This window comes from Oenanthe melanoleuca, unplaced genomic scaffold (genome assembly GCF_029582105.1).
Source record: "Oenanthe melanoleuca isolate GR-GAL-2019-014 unplaced genomic scaffold, OMel1.0 S006, whole genome shotgun sequence".
Taxonomy (NCBI): Eukaryota; Metazoa; Chordata; class Aves; order Passeriformes; family Muscicapidae; genus Oenanthe; species Oenanthe melanoleuca.
In genome coordinates this window covers 88,088-107,042 of record NW_026612655.1, presented here as the reverse complement: position 1 = coordinate 107,042, position 18,955 = coordinate 88,088, and the positions used below count along the sequence as shown (strand labels likewise).

Sequence of the window (18,955 nt, the reverse complement as noted above, 5' to 3'; positions counted from 1 at the left end):
TTTTCTCAGGCCCTGAAATTCAAGGGCTCAGCAGCAAATGCACCATGGGGCTCATTGGGATCAAGCAAGTCCTGACAAACCATGGATCTGCCTTGATTCCCCTCTGGTCTGGTGCAGTTCATTGGGAAGTTTTCCTACTATTGTTATGGAGAAATAATTCAAAGAGCTTCTTAGCTCTTTAATAATTTATTATTATTGTAAAGGGTATGCTTTATTCCTGTTCACTTTAGAGCAGAAGTGATTGCAGCATTCTGTGATTGATATTGATGCAGGGTTTCTCTTCAGGAAGTCTGGCCTGCTCAGAGAAGCTGTGTCTTGAGGTCTGACCCAGTGTGGAGAGCCTTGCTTCACAATCCCCAGCCCCATCCTGTCTGGAACCTGCTCTGCTTGGAGAACTGTCTGCACTCAGGCAAACAGGGGTTTTCCTGATTCTTTTGAAGCAATCTGAAATTCCTATCTTTCCACATTGAAAACAGACACACTCCTCAGGTGTGTGCCAGTCCAAGGTGCCACCAATGAGGTTCCCTTTTCCCAAGGCAGAGCCATGCAAGGAATGTTTGAGACCTTTGGACTCCTTGGTTCCCTGAGGCCTTGCAGTGTCACCAAGGCCCCTTGGTTCCATGAGGTTCTGTACTGTCACAGTGGAGATTTTGTTCCATGTGGCCCCACTATGTCACAATGCTCTTTTTGTTTCCATGAGGCCTTGATCTGTCACAATGGACCCTTGTTTCCATGAGGTTCATTGGTGTCCCCATGGTCTCCTGGGTTCCATGAGGCATCACAATGTCACAATGGACCCCTGGTTCCATGAGGTTCCTGCAGCAGGACTTCCCCTATGGCCCAGCAGAGCTCATCTGTTCTGTCCATCAGCTGGGGCCATAACTCAGGGCATCTTCCCCCTCTCAGCAATTGCTGAGATAACCCAGGCTGGACATCTGTCCTGTCCTGAGTTCTCTCTGGTGCCAGGGAGGTGGAATTCCCAGCTGACCATGAACATCTTGCATTGAGAGCAGACTGAAGGGAGATAAGCCTTCAATTTCTGAGTGACACACACTTCACTTTACAAACTAGAAAAGCTACACAGAATTTCTCAAAGGAGAAGTCTACTGCATGGTCCCTGGAAATGCCTAGGGCTTGTCCCCCAAGTCTGGATATATCTTTGTGGTTCCTTTTCTGGAAGCTGAGTAAAAAGATTTTATGTGTACTCTCTCATCAATTTGTTGGTAAGTTACATTGACTCCTGATCTCTGCTATTTCTTCACTATCTGTAATATAGGAAACTTTATTGTGCACTGTGTTTGTATCTACCTGAATATCTTGCCTTGAGTGTTATAAATGAGCGCAATGGGCCATAAAAGATCGAATAACAATTTAAAAGATTTATTGGTTACAGAAAGCAAAAGCAAATTCAGCGCTGGGCAGCAGGGAGTCTCCACTCCACTACCTGCTGCACCCCACCCCCTTAGTTTGTTTCTTTTATGCTGTTCAGTTTTCGGGTTACGTGCTCCTCCTCCAGTAGTTCTGCGCATGCTCCTCCAGTTGCTAGGGGGTCTTTTTCTGCCTTCTGGTGGTCGGGGGATGAGGGTGACTAGTCTTCCTCAGCCACTGACTCCTTTCTTGGCACTTAAAACAATATGTGATTATGCAAGCAAAAGCAGAACACATTCTAGCTTTTTACTTTAAGGCCTATCAAGCAGAGCAAAACTATTAACAAGTTCTAGCGATATCTTTTTCAAGGTCTGTCTGTCAGAGGATCAAAGCAGAACAATTAACATCCTGGCCTCATAAGTCTTGGCAACATTCCTTCAATGTCAGGGAGCGAACAAAAGGCTCGTTATTTATTACAAGTCCCCCCTTTTTCTATATTATTACTTTTGTTCGCTAAATCTTTTTAATTCCCTCTTACTTAACTCCAGATCCTCCCACCCTATTAATGACCATTTAAAAGGTTCATGGCTTGCAAGCGCAGATTTCAAAAGCATTATATATAAGATTCCTAATTGGAGGTGGTAGCTTCCCCATTTTCCACAACTGCTCTTTTTATTTTCCTCCCAATTTACCTCAGACTTTTTCCTTTCCCTGTACTCTCGATAGCTCTGGGTACCTGTTCCTCGTTTTTTTTTCTTTTGCTCGGGCTCCCCCCTCCACTGCTCTCATCTCCTCTGCCTTGCCCATCAACTCATTTGCATCGAGCTATGGGGAGTTCCATCTTCTCGGCAGCAGTAGTATTCTTCAGGAGGGGTGTTTGACCCATGCTTTTTGATACATTTTATGTATTTATACCACTTGCGGTTCTTAATTGGAGGGGTGTAACAACTGAGTTCAGGTACCCACCGTCTGCACAGGGCGGCTACTATCCTAGCCACAAAGGGGGCAGGTTCATTAGAGTGATAACAATAGAACTGGGGGTTTATCCCCTTTGTAAAAATTTTCCACCACTCTTCAGACCCTCTTAAAAGTTCTCTGGCAGCCACTTTGGTAGCCAGGACCTGAGAGGTGAGTAGCCTTTGGTCCGAATAACAATTTTTACACACTCCCCGTGGAGGGTAACTGTTGCTGCAATGGGTCCACCACTCCTCCTTACAAACTAAACAAATAAAGCATACAAAAGGGTTACAATTTCTCCAGCAATTTTCAGCATTACATCTTATTCTTACTGCTGTATTCAGCAGATCTTCCCCCATAGGGTAATTTTCTGAGGTTACTTCGATTTACTCGCAAACAGGTAGGACATCCCTTTGTGATATGTTTAGCTATATCGTGGAGCCTGATGCTCATGTACCTAGCAGCAAAGTGATCCACCAGCCCCTGGGCTCCCCAATGAATTTTCTGATGTAACTTATACAATACCCTTTGAGCTATTGCCTTTGGTAACACTTCCCAGCCGTCTGCTAATATCCACTTTCCTGCTTCCTCTGTAACACCCATTCTTCTAAGTCTCTCTTTCTCCTCATTCGTAAAAATTGTGTCAGTGTTTTCACCGTCCTTGACTCCATCTTTTCCCCTTTGCCCCCCTTTTTCTTTTAGGACCATTTCCTTTAGGGCTGCCTGTTTTGCCTCCTGATCTGCAGCGTTATTCCCCCTGCTTTTAAAATCTATTCCTCGTTGGTGTCCCTTTAAATGAACCACTGCTAACCTTGTCGGCCCTCTCAGAGCTTTTAATATCTCAACTATAAGTTTCTGGTGTATCAAATCCTTCCCCTGTGAGTTGATAAGGCCCCTTTATTCCCATAGCTTTCCAAATGTATGGACTACTCCAAATCCATATCTAGAATCAGTATATATTGTCCCCTCCTTCCCCTCAAGAAGTTTCAAGGCCCTTAATATTGCATATAATTCACATGCCTGGGCAGACCATGATCTATCTAATGCACTCGACTCTACCACCTGTAAGTTCAGACCCTGCACTATTGCATACCCTGATTTTCTTTTCCCTTCTATTACCCTGGAGGATCCATCCACGAAAAGTCTTTCACCACTTTCTAATTCCTCTTCTTCTAAATCCGGTCTAATCTTCGTCTGCTCCTCTATTGTAGCTATACAGTCATGGGTCAAACACTCATGCTCCGGTCCCCCATATAAAAATGCGGCCGGGTTCTGTAGTGCAGTGGTTTCTAACGTCAAATTGGGTGCCTCTACCAGAATTCCTTCATACTTTAGAAGCCTAGCATCTGAAATCCATTTTTCTGCTTTTTGCTGTAATACACTCCGGATGTTGTGAGGGGACATTACTTTGAGATTACCATTAAAAGTAATTTTTCTAGCTTCTTCCACCAAAAGGGCACATCCGGCCACTATTTGTAAACAGGTTGGCCAGCCCCTACTCACAGGATCTAAAATTTTTGATAAATATGCAACAGGCTTCTTTTTCCCTGCCCAATCCTGGGTAAGTACCCCAAATGCAATACCCTCTTCTATGTTTACAAATAAGAAAAATGGTCTCCTCACATCCGGGAGGCTTAAGACCGGGACATGGACCAAACTTTCCTTTAATTCCTGAAGCTTCTCTGTGTCTTCTTGACTCCATTTCATTAGCCCTTCCTGTGTTAATTTATGGTAAAGAAATCTAGCTTTACTGCTATAATTTTCAATCCACTGCCTGCAGTACCCGGTAAGTCCTAAAATTTGATGAACTTGTCTCTTGTTTTTTGGAATAGGTAGTGACATAATTGCTTGGATCCTTTCAGGGTCTATTTTCTTCTCTCCCTTCTTTAAATAGTGCCCCAAATATTTTACCTCCTCTAAAAACTGAAGTTTAGTCTTAGAAACTTTTAACCCCTTAAGTCCCAGAAAATTCAACAGCCTTATACTTTCTTTCCTTACATCCTCCTCATGTTCCCCTGCCAGAAGCAGATCATCTACATATTGTATCAGGGTTACTCCCGGTCCTGTTTGGTAATCCTGCAAAATTTGTTCCAATGCCTGTCCAAACAAATTTGGAGATTCTGTGAACCCCTGGGGTAACACTGTCCACCTCAGCTGTTGCCTCCTCCCTGTATCGGGGTCCTCCCATTCAAATGCAAAGTAATCCCGGTTTGCCTCGTCGAGAGGGCAAGCCCAAAAGGCATCCTTTAAATCTATGACACTATACCATAAGTTATTAGGCCCCAATTTACTTCAGAGTGTATATGGATTTGCCACCAGGGGGAACCGAGCCACTGTGCGTTTATTAATTTCCCTTAAGTCGTGCACTAACCGATAAGTGCCATCTGATTTGCGCACAGGGAGTATCGGTGTGTTGAAGGGTGACATGCATGGTTCTAGCAGCCCCTTGCTCAACAATCTATCTACCTCAGGTTTCAATCCCCATCGACCCTCAGGGGATATGGGATATTGCTTTATTTTTACCGGGACTTCCGGATTTCTAATAATCACAGAAAATGGGGCTATTTTTAGCTGCTCCATGTTTCCTGGATTATACTATACTTCAGGGTTTATCTTTTCTTTGTCCTCCACTCTGAGAGGACAGTTTAATTTGTAGTTCCTTCTCTACTACTTCTATCCTAATTCCTAGTTGTATAATCATATTTCTCCCCAATAGATTATATTCAGATTCTGATACTAACAAAAAGTCTCCCAACCCAATTCTTGATTCTGATTCAACTGTCACCCTTTTAATAACCCCCACCTCAAAGGGTTCTCCCTTTGCTCCTACTACCGTGGCAGTCTCTTTAGATAGACTACATCCTTTTGGCAAAAACTGAATAGTTGATCTTTCAGCTCCTGTGTCAACCAGAAAAACTATTTCCTGGCCATGGGGACCCACCTTCAGTTTTATCAAGGGCTCCTTATGATGTTTCCGTGTCCCCAAGAGATAGAGCCCCTGACCCCTCTAATCTGTCTTGAACTCCTTTTCATCCCGAATCCTGACCCTACACTCTTTCTTGAAATGTCCTTTTTTTCCCACAATAAAAACACACCTTAATGTCCTGTCTCTCCCTTGAACTCCTAGACTCCTTAAGCTCTCTTACTGGCCGCCTCTGTGTCTCCCTCTGACCCTGTTCCCTACTTTCTCGTACCGCAGCAACCATCATTCTAACTTGCCATTTCTGACTTTCCTCTTCCCTTCGCACATACACCTTTTGGGCCTCTCTCAATAGCTCATCTAAGCCTCTATCCTGCCAATCTTCCAGCTTTTGTATCTTCTTCCTTATATCTTCCCAAGATTTAGACACAAAATGTACCTTCAACACTGCCTGTCCCATTTGACCATCTGGATCCATTCCTGAATAAAGCTGGAAATTCTTTCTCAACCTCTCTAACCACTCTGTGAGGGTTTCAACCTTCTTTTGTCTCTCATTAAATGCTTTATTGATGTTCTGGCCTCTCGGGACTGATTCCCTAATTCCCTGAACTATGATTGTCCTCAGGTCCTGCATGTGTGTTCGATGTGCAGGATTCTGATGATCCCACTGAGGATTTTGAAGGGGCCATTTGGTGTTAGCTGCAGGACCCTGAGCGTGTTGGGCATCCCAGATACGCATGCTCTCCCTCCTAATCATATTTTTCTCTTCGGCCGTAAACAGGATGTTCAAAATGGCCTGTAATTCATCCCAGGTATACATATTAGGACCCAGAAATTGGTCCACTCTTTCAGCAACTCCCAGCGGGTCTTCTAATAAGTGTCCCATTTCCTTCTTAAATTCCCTAACATCCCCTGAACTGAGGGGCACAGATAGAAATCCTATTCCTGCCTGAGGACCTCCCATAGGCATTTCTCTTAATGGATATAAATTTTCTTGTTGTTTCCTAGATCTCCCTCTAGTGACTGGTCCTGAGTAGCTCGAATGATCTGAATCCGAATCCTCCTCTGGGGGAGGTGCACTGGGGGCACATGTGGAGGGGGTACCATTAGGATTTCTTCTTTCCTAACTCCCTTTTTCTTATTTTTGTTATTCCCTTTTTCGGTCAATTTAAAGATAAAAACCTCAGGACGGGCTATCCAGATTTTTGCATACTCACTTTCCTCCAAACAAACATGTTTTTTTGTATTTACCCAAATATTTAATCTCTGTTTTATCCAATCCTCTGTTGACCCAAATATTGGCCAGAACACGTTTCTTGAAATCTCCTTCCCACCCCAGACTTCTACACAGTAATATATCATTTTTGCCTTATCCTTCCCTTCCGTTCCAGGGAAATGGTCCCAATTTTTTTAGTAAAAATCCCAAGGGACTATCTCTAGGTATGGGTGGGAATTTAACACTTGCAGGAGGTTTACTCTTCCCCTGCCCCATTTCCTCCGGAGTACCTTCACTCACACCAACAATCACTTTCGCTTCCCCTGTTTCGTGGCCCACGCCCTCGCGGGTCAATGGGAACCACACTACTAAGGGTCCGCACTCGCTTGGGGAATCTGGCTGCCAGTCCCCCTCTCACACACACACCACACGTTGTACTCCGGGATCCCGACCCCGCCCGAATGGATCCCTTATACTTACGCGTCCTGCGTCTTTGTCTGGACTTTGTGCACAAAATTTAAAGAGTCAACTGGGCCCTCCTACCTTTGCTTTTGCTTTCTTAATTTTAGGTTCGTCAGTCGAGGTTGGGATAGGACTCCCATCCCCGGGGCCACCAAAATGGTGGGGCGCGCCTCCCCGCAGGCAGAGAGCCCCTCCAAAATCTCGATCCGAGCCACGGGACCAAAATTTGTTATAAATGAGTGCAATGGGCCATAAAAGATCGAATAACAATTTAAAAGATTTATTGGTTACAGAAAGCAAAAGCAAATTCAGCGCTGGGCAGCAGGGGAGTCTCCACTCCACCACCTGCTGCACCCCACCCCCTTAGTTTGTTTCTTTTATGCTGTTCAGTTTTCGGGTTACGTGCTCCTCCTCCAGTAGTTCAGTGCATGCTCCTCCAGTTGCTAGGGGGTCTTTTTCTGCCTTCTGGTGGTCAGGGGATGAGGGTGACTAGTCTTCCTCGGCCACTGACTCCTTTCTTGGCACTTAAAACAATATGTGTTTATGCAAGCAAAAGCAGAACACATTCTGGCTTTTTACTTTAAGGCCTATCAAGCAGAGCAAAACTATTAACAAGTTCTAGCGATATCTTTTTCAAGGTCTGTCTGTCAGAGGATCAAAGCAGAACAATTAACATCCTGGCCTCATAAGTCTTGGCAACATTCCTTCAATGTCAGGGAGCGAACAAAAGGCTCGTTATTTATTACATTGAGAGCAGACTGAAGGGAGATAACCCTTGAATTTCTGAGTGACACACACTTCACTCTACAAACTAGAAAAGACACACAGAACTTTCACAAAGCAGAATTTTTCTGCATAGTCCCTACAAATGGGTAGGGCTTCTCCCTCATGTCTGGATGCATTTTGGTGGTTCCTTTTCTGGAAGCTGAGTGAAATGGCTCTATGTGTACTCCCTCATCAATTTGGTGCTAAGTTACATTGACTCTGATCTCTGCCATGTCTGCAATAGCTGTAGTAGAGGTAACTTTATTGTGCACTATATTTGTATCTACCTGTACTTCTTCCATTTATCCTGTGAAGTAAGCAGTCTGTTTAAAGTCTCTTGTCATTTAATCTTGAGTCCATTCAGTAAATAACTCATTTTATAAATCACGTAATCAGCTATTTTTAAGAATTTGTGAGCAAGAGCAATTTGGTGTGCATGTTGCTTGAAACAAAGCTACTGCCAGAAACCTGAGCATAAGGCAGGACTTGTCTATGCTTTCACTCCATATCTAACATATTTCATTTAAAAACAATGAGAGAGAAGATATTTTTTCCCATTTATTCTTTTCATATTTATGCACTGATATCAGCAATCTCCAGTTGACATTGATCCCAAGCACCTCCTAATGCAGTCTGAATAAATGTGAAAATCAAGACCCTTTATGGCTGAAAATCAATCAGACTCTGTCCCTACCCCCACCCCACCAATTCCCTCATCCAACCCTGGGACTCAGAGCAGTCTTGTGCAAATCTGAGCTCTTCCAGTCCAAGCTCTGAAGCAAAAATCAAAGGGTTAAGAGCTTAGCAGAAGGATAGAAGCTATACATATAATGATTAGAGTAGAAGCAATATGGAAAGAGGCTGAGCCGGTGGAGCTAAGACAATAAATCACTTGCTTGGCTTTGTTGTGTCAGGATGGGTGGATGGGATATTGTTAAAGTGAAGAAACTGTAACTGCACCTGGGCCCCAAAACCAGCCAGAACCAGGCTGGGGAGCTTGAGCTATGACCAAGGGGCCCGAGAGCCCAGCAACAAGACAAAGGTGAAAAGTTGAAGGCGAGGAAGACTCCCTGACTTCTTCTTTAGCAGAACACTGACCCATTTCAAACACCCACTGACCCATTTGAAGGAAGGAACTGTGCAAGCGTAAAAGGACTTTGAGCTAGTTTTAATATGAGCGAGCCTAGGTTGGGTTAGATAATTCTTATGTATAGGTGTATTGGGTAATTCTATGAATATGTAAGACTTTTGTGGATAAAAGAAGGCAAGAGCCCTGTGTACTTCACACATCCCTATGGGAGATTTATCCCGGGTGTGCCCAGCATCATAATAAACATGCCACTTTCTAACTTCAATTGGTTAGAGTCTTTGTTTCTGTATAAATTTGGTGACCACAGCAGGACTCCTCTGTTTGGCTGCAAGAACAGTCCGTGATGTGAAAGTCTCTGGCACTGCTGGGACCTTCCTGAAGGGACATCTGCTCCTGAGCTGCTCATTGCAGGGACAGACAAGACCTGTTGCTGAACTGCAGACAAAACGCTATGTTTAAAATTATACTGGGTAGCCTGTAAGACGTACGTGTGGCTAAAAGGCAGCTGATAAGTCACTGAAGGTGTTCTGCACTCAGCACAAGGCTGTGCAGTTTTGCTTGCAGGCATCAGGAGGGTGCAGTGGCCACAGAAAGGGTTTGTTGTGTCATGGGACCCACCAGCAGTTCTAGGGGTGAACTGGACAAATCTTTGTTATTGCTGATATTTTTGTTGCTGCTATGTTAATCGTTGTTATTTTGACTATGTCCTGATTGTGTGAGTGACTGTGTGTGATTGGTGAGATGCACTTAGCACCAGTCAAGTGGGAGCTGGGATTGGCGCTTTTGATTTTGGGCAACCAAAATAAAAAAAAAAACAGCTGGAGAAGGGCGAAGCGATTGGGGTGACCATTTAAAATGGCTGTATACTGTGTGCTGTGTTGACAAGAGGAAAATAATTCGTCCCCTAATAAAGAGATGCCCTTCCCCGCAGTGATTTTAACTTTGGGATTCGGGTTGTGCGTGGGGAATTCCTGTTTAGTGGGGACGGCGTTCCCTGTAACACTGGGTGCTCGGGCTTAACCGGTCCCCTGCCGCCGCTGGTCATTGTGTATTTTAGAGTAATTTTGCAATCTTGTGACAAAAGTTACAATTGCAGCAAGCTGGTAATTCTGCTCTGTGTTTCCTGTGTTGTTCCTCGGGCTGTGTTGTTGGCTGTGCTGTTGCAGTTTGCTGATAGAAGTGGCTGCTGAAGCTCGAGCCCAAGCTGGAGGAGCCCGGCTGTCCAGGCAGGCTCTGTCTAGATGGTTTCAGCTTGAGCCAGGAGAGTTTTTGAATACAAAGGGCTGACAATCTTCCACTGGGAACTGCAATGGCATTCAGCCTGGGTTCTTCTCCGGTGTAAGAAGTGTTAGAACAGGTGGTATTGTACATCTTACAGGAGGAGACCTGTGTGCCCCAAGTGTCTACTGGAGCTGCCGTGGTACGATAACTGGGAGGCAGCCCACACTAAATGTGAGGTAGTAAATTTAGCCTGTGGAAAAGATCATTTAGCCCACAATGACTGGGACGTTTTTGAGGAAGAATGGGAGAGGACGAAAGAATAATGTAAGTCTGGCAAGACGAATTAGAGGAATTTCCTTTCTGCAGTTTTGTGTCCCTGACCCTTGGGAATTGAAGATATAACGGGGTCATATTTGAGGGCTGTCAGAGTTTTGGTGTGCTGGTCTGAGCGTATTTTCAATCATGGCTAGAAGAGTAGAAGGAGTCCCCCTCCCTCAGTGGTTTGGACTGGATCCCTGTGTTATAAATATGATTCATGCTAATTAAATTGTAACTATATTAGCAAAATTGTTGCTTTATAATCAATAGAAAAATTGTATTTAATTGTTACAAAGCAAAAAGGATAAAGGAAATGATTAAACAAAGCAGATGGAATTATCCTCCAGATGTTTGGTGGAAGTGAGGATAGTAAGGGTATAGGTCTAAGAACAGCATCTAGAAATAAAACTTTTGACCTCGAATTGGGCCAAATTGGGATGATTCCAGGCATTGGACACTGGAATAAGACCTGTTGTGGGAACATATATTTAATTATATAACCCTAAGCTTAGTGTGCCTGCACTACGCGCAAGGTTAAAGAGCAAACGCTGAGGAAGACCCAGAGCCTTCATGGGAAACAAGAGCCCTGAAAGGAGGAGAGACCCCCGACCACTGGCAAAGCATGCTCAACACAACATAGGGATGTAGATTTTGGGAATAGAAACTAGGAGGAGCTTTCCAGAACATTCTGTATTAATATGTATTAGCATATAGTATATAAGTGAGATTTTTAGCTTGATTGAGTTGGTACAGTGTAAGTGGAACGGCCCTGACCATACCCCCAGTCGGTGTATTCCCCAGTCACTTTTGCTTATGCTTTATTCAAACCAAACCTCAAGTGTACTAATTTACTGCCAAATTTTATATTTAATTAAATATATGTACTAATATACTTTGATTGTATTCATTTATATACAATTGTTGCTTTTAATAATAAATTGCTACTAAATTTAATTTTGTTGTTGGATTAATTGGAAAAAATCAAACAATCCAAAATCCATTCATAACAAGATACAAGGGGATCATATTTGTGGACTGTCAGAGTTATAATGTGGTGGTTTGAGCATATTTTAAATTGTGCCTAGAAGAATAGAAGGGATCCCCTTCCCTCAGTGGTTTGGACTGGAACCTTAGGAATTTGTGAATCCAGTGAACTATTGGATAGAAAGAGGAAATGATCAGGTTCATCTGGAAGGAATATACAGAACTTTAGCAGGGAGACTGGTAGCTTTGGATTGGAAACAGCCTGTGCAAGAGGATATGGATATTCAACAGAGAAGAGGAATAGTATGTTTTTGCAGGTGTTAAGAGGCTTTTGGGACTTCTAGAGGTTGGCACTACACATGGTTACTGTTACAGTGTAGGACTTGTGAAAAATATTGGTATTGCTCCTCTGAGACACAGCAAGGGGTATGCTCTCAGGGTAAATCGAGGCATCCTAACCATGATGATTTTGAACCTAAGATTCTAAAGTTTGTGTATGGAAAATCACATTTAGTCTCTGCAACTTGGGCATGAGTGTGGCAGGAAGATAGGGAAAGGACTGTGGGCCTGTGTGGAGAGAGATTTGGTGAAAGGAGGACCAGACAAGAAGAAGGAGATAATGAGTACTAGTCAAAGCAAGGAGATTTCTAAGGCTAGTCCCTCAGGCTGTATTTTGACACACTGGAAAGAATTAGTAGGGTATGGCAGCACTGAAAATAAGGGAAGTTTAATCAAATTGTGCATGCAGTGCACAATTTATAAGCTGGGAGAAGGTCTCAGAGGCCCACCGGCTGGGACTTTAGACTATGAGATTTTATTGCAGCTGATTCTATTCTTAAGGAGAAAACAAAATGGGAGGGGGTGGCATATGCAAATATATTTTACTCTCTCAGGAATCATCCTGATTGACAAGGAGATTGGGTATCAGACCCCCTCTGATCCCTTGGTATTGGCCCTTGAAAAGGACAGTAAGGGTAACAGTGGGATCCCATAGGCACTGCTAAGTGATTAAGATTTATAATTAGACAACACAGACCTGACTGGGCTGACATTCAATTACTGTTGGAAGTTTATTAAGCATGAAAAGGGAAGCTATAATCAGGAGGGCTGTGAGGTTACAGGGAAAGAAAAAGGAAAGCTTGTCATCCCCTCCTATTTTTTATGGTCACTATCACATTGGGGAGTAGATGCTTTGTACAATTACGTAAAGGACAGAATTATGGCCAGAAATTTACAGGGGACAGTCATTTAAGTGACCTGACAATGTAGTCTTTGCCTCCAAACTAAGCTCAAAAATATCACCAAGCCAAAGCTAGGGCAAATTGGAAAATGCTATGGGCCTGGACAATAGTGGCAAATTGATTTCTCAGAGAGGAAAGTAACACTGGGTGACAATGGACTGAAATTAAAACTTACTCAAGCAAAATGAGCACATTGCGGTACAGCCTGTAGAAATCTAGTCAATAGAATTGTTTTGTTTGTTTTGCTTGTAGTCATAAGGGTAATCCAGGAATTGGAATGTAGCTCTAGCCAGAATTATGCTGAATGGCCTTGGTCCTAAGCTTTCATTCAGTACACAAGATCCATGGAAAAGCATTCTGATATAAAAGATCTGAACCTATCAACTGTGTTCATGCATGAAAACCAGGTAAAAAAGGCAAGAATGGCAAAAACAAAGGTTGTGGTCCCCCAGGACCCCAAAGCAGGGACCCCCAAGAGAGGGGAACCCCCGGGATTCCCGGACCGCCAGCGGGGGCTGCTGGGGCTGGAGGGGCGCGATGGCCAGAAAGGGGTTCGGGGGATCCCAGTGCCAGTGGCTGCTCCCAGTATGAGCCCAGTCACTCCCAGTATGATCCTGGTCACTTCCCCTCACTGCCTGCATGATCCCTGTATGAACCCAGTCATTCCCAGTCATTTCTTATTATGATTCAATTTGCCCCCAGTTGCTGACAGTTCCTCCAGCTTTTGTCCAGTGTGTTCCCAGTTCTCCCAGTTGCCCCTAGTATAGTCCCAGTCACTCCCAGTATGATGTCAGTTTCTCCCAGCAGGGCCTCAGTCACTCACACTTGCCCCAGTTCTCCCCAGCACATTCCCAGTGGCTCCTAGTGTGGTCCCAGTCACCACCCCAATGGTCTCAGGCACTCCCAGTATATCCCAGCTGCTGTGAACATTCCCATAGTCATTGCCAGGCACTCCTAGTTACCTCAGTATGGTTCAGTTGCCCCCAAGATTACCCCAGTCACTCCCAGTACATCCCAGCTGTCATCAGCATGCATCCTGTCATTCCCAGTTCCTCCCAGTGTGTGCACAGTAGGCTCCCAGCATGGGCCTGGTAAGCTCTCAGTAGCCCCCCAGTCAGGGTCTGTTGACACCCACTATAATCCCAGTATGATTGTAGCCACTCCCAGTATGGTCCCAGTCACTTGCAGTCTAATTCCAGTCACTCCCAATATGATACCAGTGGCCCCCAGTGTGTTCTTAGTTGCTCCCTGTAAATGCCAACATGACCCCAGTAGCCTCCAGTATGATCCCTGTGACTCTGTCTCTCCCAGTGTATCCCAGTCACTTGCACTTCCTCCCAGTTCCTTTATGCATGATTCCAGCTGCTCACTGTCAATGCCAGTAAGATTTCAGTAACTCTCAGTGTGATCCCAGTATGATCCCAGTTGCTGCCAGAATAGTTCCAGTTGTTCCCAGTTCCTTCCAGTATGATCCCAGTTGCCCTTAGAATAGTCCTAGTCCCTCTCAGCATGATCCCACTCACTCCCAGTTGTCCCCAGCATGATCCCAGCTGTTCTCAGTGTGATTCCAGTCCCCCCACATGGTTACAGACACTCCCATTATATCCCAGTTGCTCAGTAAGGTTCTAGTTACCCCAGAATCATCCAAGTCTTTCCCAGTTACTCCCAGTTGCCTCCAGCATGACCTGTTTCTGTCAGCTGCCTGAAGTATAGCCCCACTTGCTCCCAGTATGATCCCAGTTGTGCTCTCAGTTCCCTCAATATGGTTCCAGTAACTTCCAGTTGATCCCAGTTGCTCCCAATGTCTCCACATTTGCCTCCCAGCCCAGTAGCTCCCAGTAACCCCCAGTCAGGTTCCATTCACACCCATTGTAATCTCAGTGGCTCCCAGCATGATCCCAGTAGGACCCATAGTCACTCCCAGTATGGTCCCAGTCACTCCCAGTATGGTCCCAGTCACTTCCAGGATGATCCCAGTCACTTCTGCCACAATACCAGTCGCTTCTGGTATGATCTCAGTCAGTCCTAGACATTCCCAGTATTATTCCAGTCATGCTCAGAGTGATTCCCTGTCCCTCCCAGTGTGGGCCCAGTTGCTCCCAGTCACCTCCAGCATAGTTTCAGTCACAGCCAGCAATATTCCAGTCATTCCCCATCTGATTCCAGTAGGATCCCAGTCACTCTCAGATACTCCCATTACTATTCCAGTCACTCCCAGTCTGATGCCAGCCACTTCCAGCAAGATCCCAGTATGACCCAGGCATGGGCATAGCCGCTCCCATTATTATCCACTGTGGTTCCAGTTGCTCCAATTTACCCCCACTATGGTTTCAGTCTTTCCCAGTGTATCCCAGTTGCTGCTAGCATGTTCCTAGTCACCCTCAGTGCAGTCCCAGTTGCTGCCAGTATGATCCAGTATGGTCCCAATGTCCCTCAGCATGCTTGTAGTAATTCCCAGTCACTCCCAGTGATGCCAGTCCTGGGATGCCGCACCCCTCTCTGCGTTCCCCCCTCCCAGACTCCCGAGAGGAGCCCCAAGGGCTGGCAGTCCCTGCCCAGGGTCCCCACCAAGCCCCAGTTTGGATCTGCAGCCCCCAGATTTCCCAGTTTCCCTCTCCTGTTCCCCGGGCCGGGTTCCCCCGGCCCCAGAGGGTGGGAGCAGCCGAGAGCCCCGCGCTGCCCATCCCGACCTGTCCCGGCTCCATCCCCGCTCCTGCCGCGGGCTGCGAGGGCTTCGGGAACGGGGCACCGAGGGTGTCACTGCTGCTGGGGAGAGGAGGGATGCAAGAGGAGACATGGACAGGGAGAAAGGATGGGAGTAGGAGAAGGAGGTGGGGTTAGGGAGACTTATTTGCTGGCACCTAACACAAAAATGATAGAAGAACACAAACGTAGAGAGAAGAGGTTCGTCAATCAATATAAACCTGACTGGGATGATAACTTTAGGGCCTGGGATTTTGGAAGGAGGTTTACAGCAACTCTCCTTCTGCCTCAGACTGCTTCAAGGGCAGCCTTGAAACAATTGAATCAACTAGGTTGTTGGCTAAGTATGCAATCTCGTGCCATTTCTCTTGCACTGAGCAATTTGTTAATTGATGTTCATGGTGTGAGACATGCAACTCTGCAAAACAGAGCACAGGTTCATTTTCTTTTGTTAATGCATGGACATGGATGCAAAGACTGATGGAATGTGTTGCATGAATCTTTCTGACCATTTGGTATCTATACATAAGAGCATACAACAATTCCAGGAGGATATGACCAAACTCAGAGTTGAAGAAGGAACATGTTTAAATGATCTGTTTGGTTGGCTGAGCCTTACACCACTGTGGAGAGAACTTTTGAAAATAGGCATGTACGTGTTGATTGTCATCATAGTTATCATGGTATTTGTGCCTTGTCTACTTCATGTATCCAGCAGAGGTTTGACAAAGCTGTCCTTTCTCCTTGTGTCCAGTCTGGATATGCCCAGCTGCCCTTGGTGCCAATATTTCTTTTTCAGGCTGTTTTATACAATGAAGAAAAGCTCCACTATATGTGGAACCTCCCTTCAATCCCCCTCAGGCTTCTCCTGTTCTGTCCTCAGTCTCCACTGAGCCCAGGGCCCTCAGACTCTGCCTGATGGTTATGTGATGAGGCCTCCAAACCCAGTCTTGGGAGATTTTTGGGTCCTCTCCAAGGTCTTTGAAAATGGAAACATAGTGGTCAAAGTCCAAGAAAAATGGACCTTGATTTTTCTCCCAGATCTTTCAGTGACAAAACAAGGGTCCATATCTTTAAACTGAATCAGGGTGGATTTACATTTGTTAGAAGGAGGAAATATTTTACAATGACAGTGGCACAAAACTGCAACTGCTTTTCCAGAGAAGTGTTGGTGTATAGGCGGGTGTGACACAAACAGACACTGCACACTTCAGGTGGACAAATCTGTTTATTACAATAGCATGCTGTCTTTTATACCCTCTACACAGTTTACAGTTTCTTCATTGGCTACAATAAATCAACATAACAATCATTGGCAGAAAAATCTTCACTTCTATTCTTCCCATGGCCTTTCTAATAATACTTTCCCAGCTGCAGGGCTTTCTTCCCTGGTTATCTTCTTTTTCCTTCTTTTCTTCTTGATCTCCATGCCAATAGACTTGGTCAGAGAATACTTCTCAAAACAAACCTCACTCACTAACCCTCTCTAACCTACAGACCAGCTGTGGGTCCTGCCATAGAGAAGTAGATGCCCCATGCCAGAAATGCTCCAGGAGCAGGAACTTTGTGCAACCTGACATAGTGAAACCCCTCCCCAAGGATGGAATTCCTCTTGTGTGGGTTCTCTGATGTGCTGGGTGACCTCACAACACTTGCGGCCAGAATGTCTGCTGAGGGCCAGCCAGGCTGCTGCAGGGGCAGTGACCTCACAGCCATCACCATTGCAGCCCTGTACCCTGGGCCTGGCCCTCCCCATCCTCGGTCCCTGTCTTGTCTCTGCTGGGATGAAGAGTTTTGTCATTAATATCTTGTCCCCACAGTGCTAGGGCCAATTGCTTCCCAGTCAGGTTCCTGGAGCACAAGTGGCTTTGCAGAGCCCAGCCAGAAATGACTCCTGAAGCAGCAGCTCTGCAGTGGTGGCCACCAGGCTGGCTTGCCAAGGGAGGCTTCTGGCCATGCCCTGGAAGCAGCTGCTGCTGCCAAGGTGCCTTTGGCTCTCCCTGGCACAGGTCCCACCATGGCACTCTGTATTTGTGCCTGAGCCCTTCCCTGTGTTGAAGCTGGCCTGGGGCTTTTCCTGCAGTGGGACCTGCCCTGGCCATGGCACAGGAAAGGCAGTTCCTGCTGGAGCAGGAGGCTCTGCCTGGAATGGGCTCAAACAACTCCAACAAGGCTCTGTTTGCAAAGCCCCTAGTGGGAAATGAAGTAGGGGGGATCACACTGCTTTTAGGGTGAATAATGCTGAAACCAGCCTGACTCCTCCATCCCAAAGTTCAACATCCTGAGAGGGAGCTGAAGCTGTGGCAGAGCTGGGAAAATCCCCAGAGAAAGGAACAACCAAGTGCCACCACTGAGAACTTCTGCAGAGCTGCTCAGCTGGCACGGCCTGGGCACATCTGACTGACAGGGCAGCACTTCAGACTGGAAAAGCCCCGTCCCAGATTGTAACAGCAGCGTGTCCTGACATTTCCCTCCTTGGAGGGTGTGGGCCTTCCTCCCTGGAGTGGGGACACCCCTCAAGGACACTGCTCCAGGCTGAGCCAATGGTTTTGGTTTGGGTGAATGATATCAATCTCTACTTAATAACTGGTTTTGCTTTAATACAATTGCTTCAAAATTGCTTCCTGTCTCACTCTGAGTGTCCCTGCAGAGGAACAGGGACACACACTTCCACAAGCTCAGGGTTCTCCTTTGATGAGGAATCTGGGATGCAAACGGCCTTGTCAGAAGGATAAAAGCATATGGAATGGACTAGAAAAAATTACCCTTCTTGCAGACAATGTTCACCAAGTTCACAAAGTTCACCTGCATTTCCCCTTTTTAGATTCTTTTTGTCATCTACTCTGGGTGGTCCAGCTTGGTCTAGTGCTTATCATGAACAGATTGTGCTCTTGATTTATACCAGTGCAAGAGATGAAGAATGATCTAAACTGAACACTGAAACAATCTACGTCTGTCAGCCCATTTTCACCGTCTAGGTTACTTTGCAGGTGTCCATGGAGACACGGGAATGATTATCACACAACTCTCCACTTCCAGCTGCAGCCTCTGGAGATTCTTTCTCTGAGTTCAGTCAAGGTTGCATTCCCTAACAATTCCTGGTACCACCTCCTGTTTTCCAAGCTTGGAACAATCACAATGAAAACCTTACCAACAGCACAACTCCCCAGACCACAAGGAAAAGAAAAGATAATTTGTAAAGTTCTCCAAACATTTGTCCTGCTTTGCTGCAGAACTTGTGCTGCAGCACAGTGTGGAAAGCCAAGAGAAGCTGCAGTGGGTGGCACAGCTTATGACAAAAGCTCAACCTCGTTCTCCATGAAAGGTTCTTGAAAAGAGCAGACAGGACTGTGGAGAAGATTCTTGGAAAACTGAAACAGCTTTCCAGAATTGAAAATGGAAAGAAACGATCCAAGATGTTTTCATGTATTTATTTCTATGCTCCCCTTTTCTAGTGTTTTATTTAGTGTTGCACTGCTTTTCCATGCCATTAAGTCCAAATGGATCTCACCTCTAAGATCGATGACTTGTGAGTTTTAGACACTCTAAAATACCATAAGCCACAAAGAGTTTGCCTTCCCCTGGTTTTGTTGGAAAGCAATGCTGGAGACATAAGTGCAGTGCTTGGCTCGGGCAGGAATCCTCCAGCCAGGAAAGGAGCCCCGACAGTGTCTGAGCCTCAGCAGGGCCAATGCACAGCAGGGACCCAG

General features: G+C 45.6%; 1 pseudogene; it reads left to right on the top strand.

The window, feature by feature from the left end:
* LOC130266260 (zinc finger protein 345-like) overlaps positions 1 to 18,955 on the top strand; it is a 66,638-nt pseudogene that overhangs the window by 28,430 nt on the left and 19,253 nt on the right.